The sequence below is a fragment of the Balaenoptera physalus genome, assembly GCF_965194825.1.
Source record: "Balaenoptera physalus genome assembly, chromosome: 18".
Lineage (NCBI taxonomy): Eukaryota > Metazoa > Chordata > Mammalia > Artiodactyla > Balaenopteridae > Balaenoptera > Balaenoptera physalus.
Window position 1 is genome coordinate 22,742,833 of NC_138899.1, and position 23,440 is coordinate 22,766,272.

At 37.2% G+C, this 23,440-nt stretch overlaps 1 protein-coding gene and 1 pseudogene across 3 annotated transcripts in view; both read left to right on the forward strand.

Moving 5' to 3' along the window:
* Positions 1–23,440, forward strand: part of SLITRK6 (SLIT and NTRK like family member 6) — an 881,594-nt gene that overhangs the window by 553,886 nt on the left and 304,268 nt on the right. The gene's annotated exons all lie outside the window — the stretch shown is intronic.
* On the forward strand, positions 16,104–16,741 carry LOC309647391 (large ribosomal subunit protein eL21 pseudogene; annotated as a pseudogene). Its single transcript has one exon. The product of its transcript is annotated as a large ribosomal subunit protein eL21 pseudogene (transcript).

The window sequence follows — 23,440 nt, forward strand, 5'->3', positions numbered from 1 at the left end:
CATGATAGTAGGGGCTAGGGAGCTCTGTGGAGACACTTTTATAAGGGCACTAATTCCTATCATGTGGACTCTGCCTTCATGACCTAATCACCTCCAAAAGCCCCCATCTCCTAATGTCATCATCTTGGATATTAGAATTCCAACATGAAGTTTGGAGAGACACAAACATTCAGACCACAGCACTTAAAGATATGTGCATTATTTCATTTAAAAGATAATAAGGGATTGCTAACACTAATGTGTGGTGCTTTTTACTTTACTATGTAGGGGAAGGAATCATCTATCTTAAGCAACTATTACAAAATCTGTCAGCATTTCAGATTTTATTGAAATATGTTTCATTGTAATGTTTACAGAGCCACTTGTAAATGTTGCTGAAGATAAATAATATCACATTGGGATTATATCAAAATATTGTCACACAGTATTTCAGAACATCAAGTTTACTTAAAGATTTTGGGGACAAACATTGAATATTAAAATAAAGAAAGATAAGGTATGGAGTGTACAATTGGCATAAATTTTAAGACTAACTTATGGGGGGAATCTTCAAGATGGCAGAGAAGTAAGACATGGAGATCAGCTTCCTCCCCACAAATACATCAAAAACACATCTACATGTGGAACAACTCCTACAGAACACCTACTGAACACTGGCAGAAGATCTCAGACTTCCCAAAAGGCAAGAAAATTCCCACATACCTGGGTAGGGCAAAAGAAAAAAGTAAAAAAACAGACAAAAGAAGAGGGATGGGACCTGCCTGTCTGGGAGGGAGCTGTGACGGAGGAAAAGTTTCCACACACTAGGAAGCCCCTTCACTGGCAGAGATGGGGATGGGCAGGGGGGAAGCTTCAGAGCCATGGAGGAGAGTGCAGCAACAGGAGTGCAGGGGGCAAAGTGGAGAGATTCCTGCACAGGGGATAGGTGCCAACCAGCACTCACCAGCCTGAGAGGCTTGTCTGCTCACCTGCTGGGATGGGTGTGGGCTGGGAGCTGAGGCTCGGGCTTCAGAGGTCGGATCCCAGGGAGAGGACTGGGGTTGGCTGCCTGAACACAGCCTGAAAGGGGTTAGTGTGCCATAGCTAGCCAGGAGGGAGTCCGGGAAAAAGTCTGGAACTAAGAGGCAAGAGACCATTGTTTCAGGGTGCGCGAGGAGAGGGGATTCCTTCCCTGTCTGCCACAGAAAGCAGAGCACCACTTAAGCAAGCTGCAGAGACCAGCGCAAGCTGCGGCTATCAGCTCGGACCCCAGAGACCAGCATGAATCGCTAACACTGCTACTGCAGCCACCAAGAATCCTATGTGCAAGCAGGCTTGCCCCGCATTCTGCACCCCTCCCTCCCCACAGCCTGAGTGAGCCAGAGCCCCCTCATCAGCCGCTTCTTGAACCGCTTCCTGTTTGGGCGAAAAACAGACACCAGGGGGTGACCTACATGAAGAGGTGGGGCCAAAACCAAAGCTGAACCCCAGGAGCTGTGCGAACAAAAAAGAGAAAGGGAAATTCTCCCAGCAGCCTCAGGAGCAGTGGATTAAATCTCCACAATCGACTTGATGTACCCTGCATCTGTGCAATACCTGAATAGACAACGAATCATCCCAAAATTGAGGCAGTAGACTTTGGGAGCACCTGTAGACTTGGGGTTACCTGTCTGCGACTGATTTGTTTCTGATTTTTATGTTTATCTTGGTATAGTTTTTAGTGCTTGTTATCATTGGTGGATTTGTTTATTGGTTTGGTTGCTCTCTTCTATTTTTTTATTATTTATTTAAATAATTTTTATTTATTTATTTATTAAAAAAATTTTTTTCTTTCTCTTTTTCCCCCCTTTTCTTCTAAGCTGTGTGGCTGACAGGGTCTTGGTGCTCCGGCCTGGTGTCAGGCCTCAGCCTCTGAGGTGGGAGAGCCGAGTTCAGGACATTGGGCAACGAGAGACCTCCTGGCCCCATGTAATATCAAGGCGAGAGCTCTCCCAGAGATCTCCGTCTCAACGCTAAGACCCAAGTCCACCCAACAGCCAGCAAGCTCCAGTGTCAGATGCACCATGCCAAACAACTAGCAAGACAAGGACACTACCCCACCCATTAGCAGAGAGGCTGCCTAAATTCATAATAAGATCACAGAAACCTCAAAACACACCACCAGACATGGCCCTGCCCACCAGAAAGACAAGATCCAGCCCCACCCACCAGAACACAGGCACCAGTCCCCTCCACCAGGAAGCCTACACAAGCCACTGACCAACCACACTCATTGGGGGCAGCCACCAAGAACAATGGGAACTACAAACCTACAGCCTACAAAAAGGAGACCACAAACACAGTAAGATAAACAAAATGAGAAGACAGAGAAATATGCAGCAGAAGAAGGAGAAAGGAAAAAAACCCACCAGAACAAACAAATGGAGAGGAAATAGGCAGTCTACCTGACAAAGAATTCAGAGTAATGATAGTAAAGATGATCCAAAATTTTGGAAATAGAATGCAGAAAATACAAGAAACGTTTAACAAGGACCTAGAAGAAGTAAAGAGCAAACAAACAATGATGAACAACACAATAAATGAAAATAAAAATTCCCTAGAAGGAATCAATAGCAGAATAACTGAGGCAGAAGAACGGATAAGTGACCTGGAAGATAAAAGAGGGGAAATAACTACCACAGAGCAGAATAAAGAAAAAGAGAATGAATGGAAATTAGGACAGCCTCAGAGACCTCTGGGACAACACTGAATGCACCAACATTCAAATTAGAGGGGTCTCAGAAGAAGAAGAGAAAAGCAAAAGGTCTGAGAAAATATTTGAAGAGATTATAGTTGAAAACTTCCTTAACATGGGAAAGAAAATACTCAGTCAAGTCCAGGAAGCACAGATAGTCCCATAAAGGATAAATCCAAGGAGAAACATGCCAAGACATATTAATCGAACTAACAAAAATTAAATTCAAAGAAAAAATATTAAAATCAGCAAGAGAAAAGCAACAAATAACATGAGGGAATACATATAAGGTTAACAGCTGATCTTTCAGCAGAAACTCTGCAAGCCAGAAGGGAATGGCAGGACATATTTAAAGTGATGAAAGGGAAAAACCTACAACCAAGATTACTCTACCCAGCAAGGATCTCATTCAGATTTGACAGAGAAATTAAAACCTTTAGAGACAAGCAAAAGCTAAGAGAATTCAGCACCACCAAACTAGCTTTACAACAATTGCTAAAGGAACTTCCCTAAGCAGGAAACACAAGAGAAGGAAAAGACCTACAATAACAAACCCAAACAATTAAGAAAATAGTAACAGGAACATACATATCGATAATTACCTTAAATGTAAATGGATAAAATGCTCCAACCAAAAGACACAGACTGGCTAAATGGATACAAAAACAAGACGAGTATATATGCTGTCTACAAGAGACCCACTTCAGACCTAGGGACACATACAGACTGAAAGTGAGGGGATGGAAAAAGATATTCCATGCAAATATAAATCAAAAGAAAGATGGAGTAGCAATTCTCATATCAGACAAAATAGACTTTAAAACGAAGACTATTACAAGAGACAAAGAAGGACACTAAATAATGATCAAGGGATCAATCCAAGAAGAAGATATAACGATTGTAAATATTTATGCACCCAACATAGGAGCACCACAATACATAAGGCAAATCCTAACAGCCATAAAAGGGGAAATTGACAGTAACACAATAATAATAGGGGACTTTAAGACCCCACTTTCACCAAAGGACAGGTCATCCAAACTGAAAAAGAATAAGGAACCACAAGCTTTAAATGACACATTAGAAAAGATGGACTTAATTGATATTTATCGGACATTCCATCCAAAAACAACAGAATACATGGAGCCTAAACAATACGCTACTAAATAACCAAGAGATCAATGAAGAAATGAAAGAGGAAGTCAAAAAATACCTAGAAACAAATGACAATGAAAACACGATGACCAAAACCTATGGGATGCAGCAAAGCAGTTCTAAGGGGGACGTTTATAACAATACAATCCTATCTCAAGAAACAAGAAAACCCTCAAATAAACAACCTAACCATACACCTAAAGCAATTAGAGAAAGAAGAAAGAAAAAAAAACGAAACAAAGTTAGCCGAAGAAATCATAAGGATCAGATCAGAAATAAATGAAAAAGAAATGAAGGAAACAATAGCAAAGATCAATTAAACTAAAAGCTGGTTCTTTGAGAAGATAAACAAAATTGATAAACCACTAGCCAGACTCATCAAGAAAAAAAGGGAGAAGACTCAAAGCAACAGAAATGAAAAAGGAGAAGTAACAATGGACACTGAAGAAATACAAAGAATCATGAGGATTAATACAAGCAACTCTATGCCAATAAAATGCACAACCTGGAAGAAATGGACGAATTCTTAGAAAAGCGCAACGTTCCGAGACTGAACCAGGAAGAAATAGAAAACATAAACAGACCAACCACAAGCACTGAAATTGAAACTGGGATTAAAAATCTTCCAACAAACAAAGCCCAGGACCACATGGCTCCACAGGTGAATTCTATCAAACATTTAGAGAAGAGTTAACACCTATCCTTCTCAAACTCTTCCAAAATATAGCAGAGGAAGGAACACTCCCAAACTCATTCTTTGAGGCCACCATCACCCTGAAACCAAAACCAGACAAAGATACCACAAAGAAAACTACAGGTGAATATCATTGATGAACACAGATGCAAAAATCCTCGACAAAATACTAGCAAACAGAATCCAGCAGCACATTAAACATATCATACACCATGATCAAGTGGGGTTTATTCCAGGAATGCAAGGATTCTTCAATATATGCAAATCAATCAATATGATAGACCATATTAACAAATTGAAGGATAAAAACCATATGATAATCTCAATAGATGCAGAAAAAGCTTTTGACAAAATTCAACACCCATTTATGATAAAAACTCTACAGAAAGCAGGCATAGAGGGAACTTACGTCAACATCATAAAAGTCATATATGACAAACCCACAGCCAACATCATACTCAATGGTAAAAAGCTGAAACCATTTCCTCTATGATCAGGAAAAAGACAATGTTTCCCACTCTCACCACTATTATTCAACACAGTTTTGGAAGTTTTAGCCATAGCAATCAGAGAAGAAAAAGAACTATAAGGAATCCAAATCGGAAAAGAATAAGTAAAACTGTCACTGTCTGCAGATGACATGATACTATACATAGAGAATTCAAAAGATGCTAGCAGAAAACTACTAGAGCTAATCAATGAATTTCATACAGTAGTAGGATACAAAATTAATGCACAGAAATCTCTTGCCTTCCTATATACTAATGAGGAAAAATCTGAAAGAGAAATTAAGAAAGCACTCCCATTTACCATTGCAACAAAAGGAATAAAATACCTAGTAATAAACCTACCTAAGGAGACAAAAGACTTGTATGCAGAAAATTATAAGACACTGATGAAAGAAATTAAAGATGATACAAACAGATGGAGAGATATACCATGTGCTTGGATTGGAAGAATCAACATTGTGAAAATGACCATACTACCCAAAGCAATCTACAGATTCAATGCAATCCCTATCAAACTACCACTGGCATTTTTCACAGAACTAGAACAAAAAAATTTCACAATTTGTATGGAAACACAAAAGACCCCGAATAGCCAAAGCAATCTTGAGAAAGAAAAATGGAGCTGGAGGAATCAGGCTCCCGGACTTCAGACTATACTACAAAGCTATAGTAATCAAGACAGTATGGTACTGGCACAAAAACAGAAATATAGATCAATGGAATAGGATAGAAAGCCCAGAGATAATTCCACACACATATGGTCACCTTATCTTTGATAAAGGAGGCAAGAATATACAATGGAGAAAAGACAGCCACTTCAATAAGTGGTGCTGAGAAAACTGGACAGCTACATGTAAAAGAATGAAATTAGAACACTCCTTAACACCATACACAAAAATACACTCAAAATGGATTAAAGACCTAAATGTAAGGCCAGTCACTATCAAACTCTTAGAGGAAAACATAGGCAGAACACTCTATGACATAAATCACAGCATGATCCTTCTTGACCCACCTCCTAGAGAAATGGAAATAAAAACAAAAATAAACAAATGGGACCTAATGAAACTTAAAAGCTTTTACACAGCAAAGGAAACCATAAACAAGATGCAAAGCCAACCCTCAGAGTGGGAGAAAATATTTGCAAATGAAGCAACTGACAAAGGATTAATCTCCAAAATATACAAACGGTTCATGCAGCTCAATATCAAAAAAAACAAACAAATCCAAAAATGGGCCGAAGACCTAAATAGACATTTCTCCAAAGAAGATATACAGATTGCCAACAAACACATGAAAGTATGCTCAACATCACTAATCATTAGAGAAATGCAAATCAACACTACAATGAGGTATCACCTCACTCTGGTCAGAATGGCCATCTTCAAAAAGTCTACAAACAATAAATGCTGGAGAGGATGTGGAGAAAAGGGAACCCTATTGCACTGTTGGTGGGAATGTAAATTGATACACCACTATGGAGAACAGTATGGAGGTTCCTTCAGAAACTAAAAATAGAACTACCATACGACATAGCAATCCCACTACTGGGCATATACACTGAGAAAACCAGAATTCCAAAAGAGTCATGTACCACAATGTTCATTGCAGCACTATTTACAATAGCCAGGATATGAAGCAACCTAAGTGTCCCTCAACAGATGAATGGATAAAGAAGATGCGGCACATATATACAATGGAATATTACTCAGTCATAAAAAGAAATGAAATTGAGTTATTTGTAGTGAGGTGGATGGACCTAGAGTCTGTCATACAGAATGAAGTAAGTCAGAAAGAGAAAAATAAATACCGCATGCTAAGACATACATATGGAATTAAAAAAAAAAGATTGTCATGAAGTACCTAGAGCCAGGACGGGAATAAAGACACAGATGTAGAGAATGGATCTGAGGACACGAGGAGGGGGGAGGGTACGCTGGGACGAAGTGAGAGAGTGGCATGGACATATATACATTACCAAATGTAAAATATATAGCTAGTGGCAAGCAGCCGCATAGCGCAGGGAGATCAGCTCGGTGCTTTGTGACCACCTAGAGGGGTGGGATAGGGAAGGTAGGAGGGAGATGAAAGAAGGAGGGGATATGGGATATATGTATACGTATAGCTGATTCATTTTGTGATACAGCAGAAACTAACACAATACTGTAAAGCAATTATACTTCAATGAAGATGTTAAAAAAAAAACAAAGAATAACATGATTATTTAAGTATGCTTTGACTTTGCACTGGAGGCAGATGAAGTGGACCATATTGAACTGTCCCTAAGTTTTCTTTCCCCTAACTATTTGGGATACATCCATGACAAATGTTTGAGAAACTTCACAGAGGAATGCTAATTTTAAGAAAACATCTTGCAAGCAATGTAGTAAGCAAATTTGACCACTCTGTAAATACAGGCCTATCTAGAGTACTTGGTTTACACACAGAATTGAGTTTAAACCCCTCAGACCACTGTCCCAAGGAACTGTGGCTTGTCATTTGATTGCAGCATGATCTAACCAGAGTATTTTTCTTCACACACACACATACACACACAGAAACACTAATACACACACACTCATTCTTTCTCGCTCTTTCTCTCTGCATATACACGCAGAATTTAATTTGACTTGATAGTTTCATTCAGGGATCCCATGCAGAGCAGTACTACAAGTAAATCTAAAAAATAGCTCCTTTCGTAGTAAAGCTTAGAAAAGAATTATTTTTCCTTTTAGGTTACTCTATCTTTGCACAGTCCTTTTGTCAGTCTTCAATAAAAATCAAGGTAAGAAAGCATTTGTGGAGAAAACACAGAGTTCATAAATCTGTAATACACTGATGATACTGATATGCCCTCTTTTCTCTGGAATGCAGAGTAACTGGGAAAGACTCTATTCTCCATTTCCTTTGACATAAATACTCTAATTCTATCTGAATGAATATTTCAGTCAAATTAGAACTTTTTTCCTAAAAAAATGCCAGATTTAGTGTTATTTTGTTTACAAATACAATCAGATGTGTGTGTACATGTTTTGTATGTATACTATATATGTATATTACACATGTATATAATATATATGATCACTCTGAAGGCTTAAGTAGAAGATTGTTATCTCCAATTAACTAGGCAAATGTGAAAAGATATGATGTTGCAATTAGCTATTAAATCTAATTGTGATAATTTCATGAAATTAATTATGTGATTTTTAAAATAGCAAGTGAGGAAATCTAGTGATAAAAGGTAAATTTTATATAACAAAATATTACAGTAGACTTCTAAATTTACTTTTTTTTAAACATCTTTAGTGGAGTATAATTGCTTTACAATGGTGTGTTAGTTTCTGCTTTATAACATAGTGAATCAGCTGTACATTTACATATATCCCCATATCCTCTCCCTCTTGCATCTTCCTCCCACCCTCCCTATCCCACCCCTCTAGATGGTCATAAAGCACTTAAATTTTATGACAGCAATGAGGGTATTACCTAAGAGAAATTAATTTTTTAGAGTCCCACAATTAAAAAAAATGTTTACAAATATTCAATGTATTAAAAAACCCCAATGAACAAAATACATTGTTTTAAGTGGAATATATTTCAAGAGTTTATAAAAAAAAATATTTCTGAAGTATTTCATTAAATATGAAGATACTAAATTGTCCTGTTGATACTGATATGTTTCTTCAACAAATATTTATCATTTAACAAACACTTATGAAACATCCATTTTCTGCTAGGAATATGCCAAAGAGATGCAATATTACACAAGACAGACATTTCCTGAACTCATGGGAATAACATAAAAACATTAACAAAAACCAAACACCAAAAGTGCAAATAATATTAGTGTATAATGGATATTTGATAGAGCGCTCTGTATGACCACAGATACTTCTTAAGGTGATCAGGGAATGCATCTCTGAGAAAATGACACACAATTTAAAAATGAGAGATGCCACATATCCAGTCATGAAATGAGTGAAGAGAAGAACATTACAGATAGAAGGGAGAGCTAGTGCAAATGATCAGTAAGTGTGGAAATGTTAAATGTAAAAAGTATAGTAGAAGTCTGAAACAAAAGTTTGGGTGTTCATTGGGGATTTGTGAGCATATTAATTTCATTCAAAATGTAAAAATATATTAGGATAATTGTAAGAATAACTGTGGTATATACACATATACATACATTCATATTACACATATATGTATGTTTATATGTATGTTATTTATATATGTGTGTTTTATATATGTATATATATATGTGTACACATATATATCTTAAGGGATTGGAAGTCAAATTACATAAACTTGTATAGTTCAAGGAGATTAAATAGTAGAGAGATATATTTTTAGTTTTTTGAGGAACCTCCATACTGTTTTCCATAATGGCTGTACTAATTTACATTCCCACCAACAGTGCACAAGGATTCCCTTTTCTCCATATCCTCACCAAGTTTTGTCACCTTTTATCTTTTTGATAAGAGTCATCTTAACAGGTGTGAGGTGATATATCATTGTAGCTTTGATTTGCGTTTTCCTGACAATTAGTAGTCTGGAGCACCTTTTCATACACCTGTTGGCCATTTGTGTGTCACACTTGGAAAAAAAGGCTATTCATGTCCTTTGTCCACTGAGGAAAATAAAATTAGTACCTTGAAGAGGTATCTGTGTTCCCATGTTCATTGTAGCATTATTCACAATATCCAAGACATGGAAACGACTTAAGTTTTTGTCAAAAGATGAAAGGATAAAGAAATTGTGGTATATGTATACAATTGAATATTATTGAGCCTTATAAAAAGGTGGTCTTACCATTTACAACAACATGAATGAACCTAGAGGACATTACACCAAGTGAAATAAGCCAGAGAGAGAGAAAATACTGCATGATCTCACTTCCATGGGGAATCCAAAAATATTGAAACAGAGAATAGACAAGTGGTTACTAGGGGTGGAGAGGTGAGGGAAATGGGGAGATCTTGGTTGGAGGGTACAAAGTTACAGTTGTGTGGGATGAAAAGATCTAGAGATACAATGCACAGCAAGGTGAATATAGTTAATAATACCAGAAGTTTGCTCAGGGAGTAGATTTCAGGTGCTCTCAGTATTAAAAAAAAAAAAAAGTAACTATGTGAGGAGATGGATATGTTAATCAGCTTGACTATAGTAATAATTTCACTATATACACATATATATGATCAATCATGTTGTACACCAAAATATATATAATTTTATTAAATAATTAAAATAGAGAAGAAAGAAGTAGAGTATGAAAAAATAGAGCAATCAGATTCGAAGAGAGAATATAGTTCAATTTGGAGAGGTATAAGGGCTCAAATACAATATATATTGATATATATGCCTATGTTATATATTTCAAATTTCTTAAAAACTGAAAAAAGTAAAGGTTTTGATATGGTCAGCAAAGGAGCTGAGCCTGACCTAAGCAGAGTACTAAATGTGGAACACTGCCACAGGCATTTCTCCAACGATGCCCAAGGCTTTTAAGGTGCTGAGAAGCCCAGGGATTTCTTTGGTCTTGAGGCTTTTCTTTCTTTGTTGGCATTTCATCTGTGACATCATTATTTTCATCATCACATAGCTTTGCAATCATGATATATTTATTCATAAAAGTGTTATTTTTTAATTCTTTTTATTTGGATAAATAGCGTCTTCTGATAATTTTAAATACATTTCCAGAGACCATTGAAAGAAATTAAGTTTTGTTATTTCAAGTCGTGCTCCTTCTGCTTACCACAATTTAACATTTACTCTAAAGCCCAGCAACAGGTCTCAGAGCCCAGCAACAAGTTTGAGAGCATCTCTTCTTCAGGGTATTGGTTATTACGTTGTTCTGCAGACATAATTAACAGGTATCAGGCAACGAGATGCAAACGTGTAAACAACATTTAGACTTTATAGGTGGGATGCTGGTTAATGACCTGAAAGAATTAATGCATCTTTTTCCCAATTAAATAATTACCAGGAAATAATGTAGGCGCAACAGAGAATAAAGACTATGATATAATATTTTTACATAAATAATAAAGCTACTCTTGGAATTACATGCACTATTTTGTTTTAGCCTAAAAATCAGTAAATGAACAGTATATGCTCACAGTTATTTTTCCAGAATTTTCTTCTCTTTTTTTTCCTTCTTTCTCTGCTGTATATCCTACATTTAAATGTCATACTGAGTTCTTCTGTAACTTTAAATAACAAAGAAGGTTATTTTCCATCTAAGTGAAGCAGGCCATAATTCTTCCCAGGTTCCTTTTGTACATTAAGATGGCTCCTCAAGTAAAATGTACCACATGTACCAAAGCCCTGACGTCTACTGCTACATGTGGTTCTTCAAAGACAGCACCTCACATGTTGATCCCTTTGCCATTCTGAGGCTGTCCCAGAGTTCTCTCTGTTGGTCCCTTTGAACAGTCTTTGAAGTGCCACATGTAACTAAAGAAAGTCCTGGGACGCATCACCACATTACGCATTCCAGCTGCAAGCCAGCTTCCTGCTGGAGCTTAGGGTTGGAAAGAGATCACAATATGCCATCCATCTTGTTAAAATAAGCTCAAGAAGGAAATTGTTAAAGGGAAAAATGTAAGAGAGGTGAGTGTCAAAATAGCTTTTAAGCAGCTAATAAATGAGACTTCATAATCAGTTGAATTTAGTATTAGGTACTATGATTTTTTTATTCTAGATCTTTATTGGAGTATAATTGCTTCACAATACTGTATTAGTTTCTGTTGTACAACAAAGTGAATCAGCCATATGCATACACGTCCCCAAATCCCCTTCCTCTTGAGCCTCCCTCCCACCCTTCTAGGTTGTCGCAAAGCACTAAGCTGATCTCCCTGTGCTATGCTGCTGCTTCCCACTAGCTATCTATTTGACATTTGGTAGTGTATACATGTCAGTGCTACTCTCTCACTTCATCCCAGCTTACCCTTCCCCGTTTCTGTGTCCTCAAGTCCATTCTCTACATCTGCATCTTTATTCCTGTCCTGCCTCTAGGTTCATAAGAACCATTTTTTTTTTTTGAGATTCCATATATGTGTTAGCATATGGTATTTGTTTTTCTCTTTCTGACTTACTTCACTCTGTATGACAGACTCTAAGTCTATCCACCTCACTACAAATAACTCAATTTTGTTTCTTTCTATGGCTGAGTAATATTCCATTGTATATATGAGCCACATCTTCTTTATCCGTTCATCTGTGGATGGACACTTAAGTTGCTTCCATGTCCTGGCTATTGTAAATAGTGCTGCAATGAACATTGTGGTACATGACTCTTTTTGAGTTATGGTTTTCTCAGGGTATATGCCCAGTAGTTGGATTGCTGGGTCGTATGGTAGGTCTATTTTTAGTTTTTTAAGGAACCTTCATACTGTTCTCCATAGTGTCTGTACCAATTAACATTCCCACCAACAGTGTAGAAGGGTTCCCTTTTCTCCACACCCTATCCAGCATTTATTGTTTGTAGATTTTTTGATGATGGACATTCTGACCGTGTCAGAATGTCTTGGATAAAGACATTATTAGGCCTTTAAAATAAGACAACTGGTACATCAGACAAGGGAAACAGATCTGCTTCTGCTGGCAAAAAAAGGCTCAGAGAGATTTGGGGGTTTGCACTGTTCACGGCCTTCCTAATTTACCCTGACAACCCCATTCTAATCCTCAATGTATCATGATCTCCCGCTTAATACTTTAATGTCTGCGTAACAGTTATGGTGAAGCTGCAAAATCAATCTAGGCTTTAATTCAGCAACCTGAAGGAATAGCTTCTGTATCTGATTTTTTGCTATGTGAGCCTTATGGCTAAACCATCAAAGGAAGTCAGAGAGGCTTTGTGATTAAGTGACCATTCTTGAACTGAAAATTTAAAATCATGAGTTTGTAATTTTCTCGCTTTAAGCTCCTGTGTGTGTTATAAATCACAGCCCACCCTACAGACCTCATATCCCTTCTTTTCTTGAAGGAAAGGTTTATTGCAGAAGCTGCACAATTTATCAAAGTGTTGGCTTTATTGGCTTTATTACACATTTTGTATCAGGTGACCACAGGTGAAAATGTAAGTACTTAAGTAGCTAACATATCAGCACATAGCAATGACTAGCAATAGTTGTCTGCCAATGTTAAGATTCTTGCTGTTTTCAAAATCACCCAGCTCTGAAAAACAATTCCAGATTATTGCTTCCTTGAGTGTCTGTTGCTTGCAGTAGCTCTGTACAATTACACTATCAGGGGTGGTTCAGTACTGATTAAAGATTCCATGGTAGTCAACTGAAGGAGCAAATAATTTGTATTATGTGTTTAATACTTAATCTAATATTCAGAGATCTAGGTAGAGGTACAGACCCTAAATTGAACGTGCAGGAACTTCTTCCATTGCCAAACTGCAGAAGAGCTGAGAGTCAGAGGAGCCTGCCTTGAGTAAGAAGGTGGCAAAAATAAAAGCTACCTGTTGAGATCAGAAAATGCCACTATAGCTGCTGGACTCAGAATCATATCTTCAGTGACCTGATTCACATCAACAAAACTGATGCCTTTTGCCTTCCCTCACCCCCTCCATGAGTCAGTTACAAATCCACTTCACATACCAATGAACCTCCTCCACAGAAAATAAATTATATCCAGATCGTAGCACGCTGGATGGGAGTTTAAAGGAATCCTGAGCAAAACAATCTAAATGAACTGCTTCATCTAGTCACTAAAGGAAAAAGAAAATAGAAAAAATTAAAAGAAAACGGCAGATTGAGTCTGGTTTACAAATGGTTCAGTCTGACTTGCCAGCACCACATCAAAGGGAGCTTCTCCATTGTCACAGCCCTGCTTAGGGACTGAAGAATGTGGAAGAAGGACATTCTCACAGTAGGCGGAAGGAAGAGTTCTATATTTTATTTTTTATGCTTGAAGGGATAAATGACCTATTCCTGTAATGTATATGATGATCAGGCCTGCTGGCACACACTGGGAAAACTGGAAGCAAGAGATGTGACTTTTCCAAATGAGACACAAGTCTGCACATAGGCACAAACCATGTTAATGCTTTTTAAATGAGTGTTAGGATACTACATGAAAGGTATGTTCTTAGTGCTGCTACTGCAGTCACCACCATATATCTTGATATTCTCTCAGGAGTGATTATCTGCCTCTAAGTTCAAGAAATAATTTTAAAAATCCTTACACTTTTGGCTAAATATCATATTCACCTTAGCATAATCTTTCAGATGTCAGCACACTGGGCGAAGAAGTGGTACAAAGCATTTACTAATAGTTAACATGGTGAATATTCACTATGGGCCAGACACTGTCCTAAATACTTCACATATTTTTAACTCGCTAATATGCATCTCATTCTGTTATTATCCTGAAGTGACCATCCTGGAGAGCAGGATGGACCTCCCACACAACCAAAATGTGGTTCAGATGTTGAGACTGTTGACATTACACACATATCATAAGGATATGAAAAGCTTTATTAAAACTGTAATTGAAGTCTCTGGGGAGAGCAGGGCAAGTCTCTCACGCAGATCCAAAGTGGCCTCAGAGAGTGAGGAAAGGAGACTGCCTCAGCGTTTTTATTAAAGCTAGGAGGTAGGGCTGAGGGTAAGAGTTCCCCTACATGGGCAGGGGCTGGCGTGGTTTGAGCCTTCCACTACTGCCAAAGGATGGAAAATATTGTCTTTCTTATCAGCTTGTGTCCATGTGCGGCACAAGGGAAAAGAGTTGAAAAATGTGCAGATAGGGCCAATTGTTGGTCAGGGCATCTAGTGTTAAATTTGGCCAGTTGTCTCCCTTGGGTCTTGTCTCTTATTAGATAAATCCTGGGTAAGGGAAGAAAAGCAGAAACACTGCCCTGAGCTTCCTCACAGGCCTGGTGTCACTGCTGGTCGTTAAGTGTATGAACTCCTATTGCGTTCACTCTGTGGATCCTCAGGGACTCCCGAGGTAACCAAGGAGTCTGGGAGACAGTTACCCCTCCATACCGTGGGATCTGGCAAGGAACAAAGAAGAGGGTAGGCCAATCTCTTTCTGTAGGATGAATATACTACAGGATGAGGGCACAGGGTTGGCTCCATTTGGCAGTGCCAGATCTGTGAATCGCTGCTTCCGTGACCCACGGCATCATGAACAGTTCACAGCCTATGAGAGCCTTGATTTTCAGGACAGCCCAGAAACTGCCTTCTCTAATAGCAAATACTGTAGGGTAAGGAAGACAGAGTTTTTATTGTAATTGAGGGAGTAGGGCCAGTGTGAGGGTTCCCATGCATGTGCATGGGCTCGCATGGTTAGAATCTCCCACCAGCACCAAAGGACAGCGCATCCAGGCTTTCTTATAAACTTGCCCAGATGTAACGCACAAGGCGAAGAGTGACAGGAGAGGTTTAAAAGATGTCAACAAACATAAAAAAATGGGGTCAAAAAATGGAGTCAGACTCTTTATTACATCATTCTGTTTAACAAAGAATGAAGCAAGTAATAGAGAAGCTAGTCACTTGTCCAAGATCATACAATTAGTAAGTAGAGGAGAGGAAATTCACTATGGTTCCAGAATCTACATGCTTACCCCTCCCTGTATTTCCTCTCTAACTCTCCTGACTCTGTATTAATTTCCTTGGGCTGCCATGACAAAGTGCCCCAAACTGAGTGGGCAGTTCCCGAGGCAGGAACGTAAGAGCTGAACTCAAAACCTCCAAAGAGAAAAATGAGAGCTCTTTAAGTCTTTCATGGATGAAGAGTCAAAACACCTCTAGCTGCTGAATATAAAACCCAGGAGGACTTCACTCAAGAGACAGAAATAAACCATCTCTGACCAAATTAATTCTAGTTTTGATTAAGGTAATCAGTAAAACAAGAGTTATTTAGTGTACTTAATCTCACTGTGTTATACATTTCCTGACTTGTGAAATGCAGATAATAAAACCAAATTTATAATTTTTTGTAAAAATTAAATGAGAATATATATGTATACATTTTAAAGTTCTTAGCACCACCCATAGTAAGAACTTAAGAAATGGGCTTTATCGGCCAGAACCGCCATCTTCCAGTAATTCGCCAAAATGACCAACACAAAGGGAAAGAGGAGGGGCACTCGCTACATCTTCTCTAGGCCTTTTAGAAAACATGGAGTTGTTCCTTTGGCCACATACATGCGAATCTACAAGAAAGGTGATGTTGTAGATATCAAGGGAATGGGCACTGTTCAAAAAGGAATGCCCCACAAATGTTACCATGGCAAAACTGGGAGAGTCTACAGTGTTACCCAGCATGCTGTTGGCATCATTGTAAACAAACAAGTTAATGGCAAGATTCTTGCCAAGAGAATTAATGTGCGTATCGAGCATATTAAGCACTCTAAGAGCCGAGATAGCTTCCTGAAACGGGTGAAGGAAAATGATCAGAAAAAGAAGGAAGCCAAAGAGAAAGGTACTTGGGTTCAACTGAAGCACCAGCCTGCTCCACCCAGAGAAGCACACTTCGTGAGAACCAATGGAAAGGAGCCTGAACTGTTGGAGCCCATTCCCTATGAATTCATGGCATGATGGGTGTAAAGAAAATAAAAGACATGGATTGTATAAATGTTTCCCTTAACTGAATAGAAGTGTGTGACCCCCTTCCCCAAACAAACATTTAAAACACATTTTAATTGTGTCCGAATTCAGTGGGTGACATCTTTTTTACTTTTCAAATTTAGTGGTTTTTCTTCCTGAAAGATGTGAAGTAGTTTGTTGTGCAGTATACTCCATTGGTTAATAAACTGCTAGATATTACTTATAAAATATTTGTACTGGTTTGAAAATAGTCTCTAAATTCCTATGAACAAAGGATTTAAAATGAATGAAAGTTATCTGTTGCATTATAGTTAAGCTCAGGAAATGATAACTCATAATTGCATCATAAATTAAGTAGTTGTGTTTTGAGGATCAGGAACTTAACTTTGAAGCCTACTATTTAAAAATACATGGTTTAAAGCCCCCCCCCCAAAAAAAAGGAATGTTTATTACTAAACACACACACGCACGCACGCACACACACACACACACACACACACACACACAGAACCCAACCAGCTAAACTTTGAGTTACAGGGAGAAACAACTGTGTCTCTTTATTGATACTTATATCCCCAGAACAGCGATGTGCCTGGAAACTGATTGGTATTCAGTATATGTTTATGGAACAATTGGATAGATTCTTACAGTGGTAATGATTGTAGAAATTGTGGAAAGAAAAACAGATTCCCAGTAAGTCATGGGATTTTTAGCCTTTGTGAATAGAGGTACTTGTGCCTTGGTTAGTGTGTTTTAGTATACACTTCCCATAACAAGGACATATATGACATTTGTAGTTAAAGTCAAATTTAAGTAAATGTAAATATGAAGAATAAATGTTTTTCTAAAGTAAGGGCTCAGATGCAATAAAATGACATTAGAGACTGACCTAAGATAAGCAGACTGTGGTTTTCAGAGATAGGAAGAGAAGAACATATATAATGCATCATTCACAATCAATTAAAAATAATGATTATTTCCATAAATTACACTCAATTGAGATCTTTTTCCAATTCCGTGGACAGTAACAGAACAATAAATATTTACAGTTTGTTTTAAATTTTTAGAAAAATGCATAGTGTTTCCGTTTCACAGTATGTTCTATCACCTACAACAATATTTTACTAATATACATAGTAAAGGACCTGGATGAAGGATCTCTCCTATTATTATTCTCTCTCAATTGGACAAATCCTGTTGGACTATGACTTTCAAGATTATGGTTTATAGAGTAAGGAAATTCAAACAGCTCCTTCAGGAGTACTTCAATATTTCATAATTTTTAGCAGTACTATTAGGTCACCTATAACAATGAGAAAATAGTACCGAAAGCAGATACTTTCTGAAGTTGTAAAGAAGCTTTAAGATGTATATCACTTCCTGGAATGGCATGTTTTATTGGGCATCAATTAGAAGACTTAGAATAGGCAGAGGCAGACAAATATTAGGAAAATGGTGGAGGAAAAAATCAAACAAGGAAGCAGGTTTAAAGGTATCAGAAACAGAATATCTGTAAGGCTGGAGCAGCATAACTAAGTCATATCAGTCAATGCTTTGAGAATCAATGACTGCATATTAGAAAATGAAATGCCTTCATATTATCATCCTAGTACTACTTTCAGCTCCAGGAAATGATCTTTCCATCTACTTTCAAATGAACACCTGAGATAAAAATAACTTGCATGAAATGAATAAATAATTTTTAAAAACATCTACTACACCTTACATATACGACATTATAGTTTCCTAATTTTATTGATTGAATATAAATTTTTGTACTATAATCATTTCCTTTTTACTCTTGTATACATAAATATCATTATATAATACAGCAACCTTGTGACCAGACTCACATGAAGGGTATTTCACATATATAGTGTCTGCATGTTAATTAACTCTGAGAGATGAGCACCTTACACACTAGCTTAGCTTCATTTCATAAATAGACTCTAACTCTATAAGGAACATAAGTTTTCTCATATATTTAAATCTGTCACGCTTAAAATTGAATCTAGAAATCTGGAACAGGAAAATAAGTAGGTTGATTTATGAAAGTATTTCACAGAGACCAGAATTTATCTATCTATCTATCTATCTATCTATCTATCTATCTATCTATCTATCTTTCTTTCCTCCTAATCTAAAAGGTGTTAAAGCTACCTATAATTAAAACCAAAACAATAAAAATTAAAAACAAAGCAGATTTATTTGGACAGTTTAAAAAAACTAGTTTGAAAGGATCAGAAAGTATGTAGTGAAAATAATAATTTAATTTACCATTATCCTGTGGCATTTGACATAAAATGAATAATCTAAACTATTATTGAAAATATTTCCACTTCCGCATAATTTAGTTAATATGATGGGATAGTCTATTTCAATTCTAGAATCTTATGATGCTCTGAGAATGCAGGAGGTCAAAGAATATCAGAGAATTGTGGCAGCAGTCTAATAATGACATGAACTGGTAAAGGCTGAGGAAAAGTCCCTAGAAATAAGAGGACAAAGAGTATACTTGAAGGCTGAAGAATTAAGAATTGAAAACTGGCTTGCTTTGCGCCCTGATATTGAGCTTCACGCAGTTGATTTAAACATGTTTTTTAATATAAAATATTTTATTTTTATTATTTCCATGATTACATATTTCGAATACATAAAAATGGAAAATAATGAAACAAACATTTGTATACCAACAATCTGCCATAATAAAATATTAGCATTATGTCATAAGTATTTAAGATTTAGTTTTAAATAAATAAAATTTTATGGATATATTTGAAGTTCCTCATGTGCCTATACCCTTTCTGATATATCTCCCATTTATTCCGGAAGTAACCACTATCACAATTTCAGATGTATCATTTTATTGTATGTTCTTTATAATTTAGCATCTTTGTTTCCATAAAAACTTTTTTCAAGTTTTATATTTAAATATAAAATATGGTTATGGATATATCATTTTGAAGGATTTTTCATTCAAATTTATGCTTTGAATTTATCCATATTAATATTAAATGTACTCTAGATAATTAATGTCCATTAGAATATTGTATGAAAGTACTGTAACTTATGCATTTTCTTGCAAATCAGCATTTGTTTCCTGTTTTTCACTATTAAAAATTGTGCCAAAACTATTTTTTCTCATTTCTCATTGTACACATGGGTGAGAGTTTCCCCAGAGCACATACTCTAGCTAACCTGACCCTTAAAATCTACTGATGGAAGAATTCTTGGATCTTCATGGAGTTTATCTCCATCCTCTGCTAAGCCAGGGTCTTACCTCTAACATGCTACACAAATATTGTTCATCCGTTCTGATTAGCAAAACGACAGTAATGTGAGGGACCAGTGCTCTCTTCTTCAGGATGTGCAGATGATCCAGGTCTTTATCACATTATGACATAGAGGGAAAGATTTAATAGCACCCTAGGTCAAGAGTGCACCTGTAAATTGCTATTTATTCCAAGAGAATGAGAATTATTTCTCAATTTCTTTTGCAATAGGGGTAGACACATATTTTTCAGTCAGTAGGCACATACCATGTACCTCAGACTTTTTTTATCAGCTATAGCAAAGTTACTGCATTGGGCATAGGGTCTGCAATTATAGCTTGTTATTTGTTTGAGCATAGAGCAATGCACTTCATCCTTCAGGATCGTTCTGGTTTTTGCAGGGTTCAAGACTGGCAAATTAAATGAAGATATCATGGATTCCACCACTCTTGCATCCTTTAGCATTTAAGGGTGGAATCAATTTCTGCCATTCCTTCCGGCAAGTTTTATTGTTTTGATTTAATATATTGATCAGGGGAGGGAATCCATTTCAGAAGCTTCCACTTAGCCATTCTCACTGTATTAGTTCTTAATCTACAGAATATCCAAACCATGGCATTGTATGAATTATCTGGTTTGTTTATTCTAATATGAATCTGGGGGCTGTGTTCTGTAGATCCAATATACCTACTCTGATGTGGCTGGGCATAGGGTTTCATTCATTACTTGTCTGCCACATAACTACACTCTATAATGATAAATATGCTTTCTAGGTCAGAAATCAATATGGGAATCTGCCACATACAAAATATATCTGATTATGTTATATGATCTGAGGCTGGATAATTAATCACAGGGACAATTTGTAGTCCCACCACCACCAGTCCTCAAGACAGGACTTCATCTGTCATCTAAACTTCACAAATCTCCCTTCTGATTAGTAGTCCACTTATTTCTAAAGATTAGTGTCAATTCAGAGTCAGCATCTAATAACCTCCAACAGTTTGTGCATTTCCTTTCTCTAGCGTATAGTCACCCACATATATGGCTGCAGGACAAATCTGTGGTGTGCAGCAGAGGTTGTGTTACAGAGCACTTCTTCAAAGTTCCTCTAATTATAATAATTATTATTGTTATTATATGCCAATTTATATGTGAGGCAACAACTTAGTAAGATTTTCCATTTCTTACATATCCCTTGACCCTGTGACCAATTAGCCTTGTTCACAGATGCCTGATGGCTTAAACTCATGTGTCTGTAACCATGGCTTATTTTGATAATTGCACTCATCTTTGCCTTCGAGGATTAGCAGCTATCACCCTGCCTCAGCTACTCTGGAATCCCATTATTTCTACTGATCACAGGAAACAATTCATTGCATCATTGGCCCACATTATCTATGGCCTACAAAGTCAGTCACCACAGAGATAACTGTGCATCTTTTCAAGGAAGCTTGAAAGCCTTTATAAATATTCACTTTATTAAATTATCTCCAAATTCTTCAGTCTGAGTTTGTCACCTGTTTCCTTCTGAGAAACTTACCCCTGCTTATACAAATTGGTGAAAGCAAACACCTTTTCTGTGGGAGTTGTCTTAATTTAAAGGCTATCTTCAATACAATTTTTTATATTTCTACAATTGGGATAGGTTGGGATCTCTCTCACTACAGGCTTGGAGGTAATGAAAGGTCACGATTTGGATCTTGAAGAGCATTGGCTTGTGGGGCAACGACCCCATGTGCAGTCCTTGGAAACTGTTATCCAGAGAAGGCTAGTTCCTTCAAAGAGTGAAGCAAAGTAGTTTCTCTGGCAAGGGAATTTCAGGTTTTGGGGGGCTTAAGTTTCACAATCTCATCTGATTCTTTCCAATAGTTCCCATTCCATGTCTCAAAGCAGCCCTCCTTCCTTGCCACTGCCTTATATTAGCATAACAGCCCTGATGGAACTGAGCATATTATTGATGTTACAATGCAGAAACCCTCAAAAGGCCCTAGGGTTGGTTCTTACTTTATCTGGCCTTTAAATACAGGAGATAAAGCAACCATCAAAGCTTTTTTAAATTTTACTTGTAAGTTGGATATTTGTAGTTATCAATTTCTTCTTTTCTCATGGACTATTTTTTGGTTACAGGATTAACAGTGCCCTGTTCTACCCCATCAAGATGTTTACTCATTTACACCACAAATATATAAGCAACTGAACTCAGAATCTCTTTACTTTAAGGGCCAATTACTGGGCCCATTTCAATACCAATTCTTGAACTGGTAAGTTTCGCAGTATGAAACACACAGCAAACTCAAACTGAACCAGTACGAGAAAGTTTAAAAAAGAAAATACTTACAAAGGTTTGAGCAGGATTTAGAAGATCCATGTAGGGATTCTGCAGTATCCTAAGCACAGAAAGAGCAGGGCATCATTGCTTCCACGAGGACAAGGAAGGGAGCAGTTACTGGCACCTGGTTAGAGGTGTATGAATGGGTTCACCCGATTGAAAGTGAGACATTGTTTGCCAAACTTGCATGGTAAACTCAGTAAATTCATAGAACATCCTGAAAAGAGGAAGCAAGGGCATAAAATACCCTGAAATTTTTTATTCATAATTTATAGTATTTTTTAATTTAATAGATAATGTTACTCCACTTTTTCTTTGAACATCCTTGATATATATATTTTAGATTTTTAAAAATTGGTATTTTAAAGTGAATTTCTGTTCCAACCCTTGCTTTTCTTGATTGTTTTCATAGAATTATGTGTTCCCCAGTGATCTAAAATTTTGGTTTGCAGGGTTATTTGAAGAGGACTTTTTATTTTTATTTTATTATTTCTCTCTCTCTCTCTCCCCACCGTGTTCATCTCTTCCTTTGTGAGGTTTTATTTGCCTGTTGAAACTGTTGTTGTTACCTCCATTTAGTAATCCACACTTCAGATTCAGAAAGAGGTCATATACTTGATATTTAGGTTTACTACTCCAACATGAGATTGATAAAATGCATATCTACCCCCAGAGCAGTTGAAGGGTTTGGATTTTAAAAGCTTGTGTCTGTGTCTTCCTTCTTCATTAGGCCTACAGCTCACCATAGCATATGATGATACTTGAAAAGAAGGGTGTGTGGCAGGAGTTTTCTCAGCTTCTTTTCATGATATAGGTTTTTGGGGGGGGTCCCCATCAAACCCAGGCTTCAAGCAGTGGGCCTGGCTCCAGTGCTTTTTCTGCCCTGGAAGGCAAGCCACGGCCACCACTGCACAATCCCAGATCAGTGATCTGTTTGCTTCAAACATCATCTCTGCCTTTTGCGTGTGTGTGGGGGGGGGGGGAGGTGTTTCTCCAGATATGTTCATTTTTCTATAGCTCAGTTGTCTTAGGGATTTTACTTCATTGTATAATTAATGTCACGTGTTGAAGCAGAAGGGGTTTTTACCAGAGCGTGAATTCACTGTACCATCTTGAATGTAAGTATCAGCATACGTTTTATTGACGGGTTAAATTCACACTTTTTTTCTTCAGAATTATTGAAATAAAATTCAATGGTGTC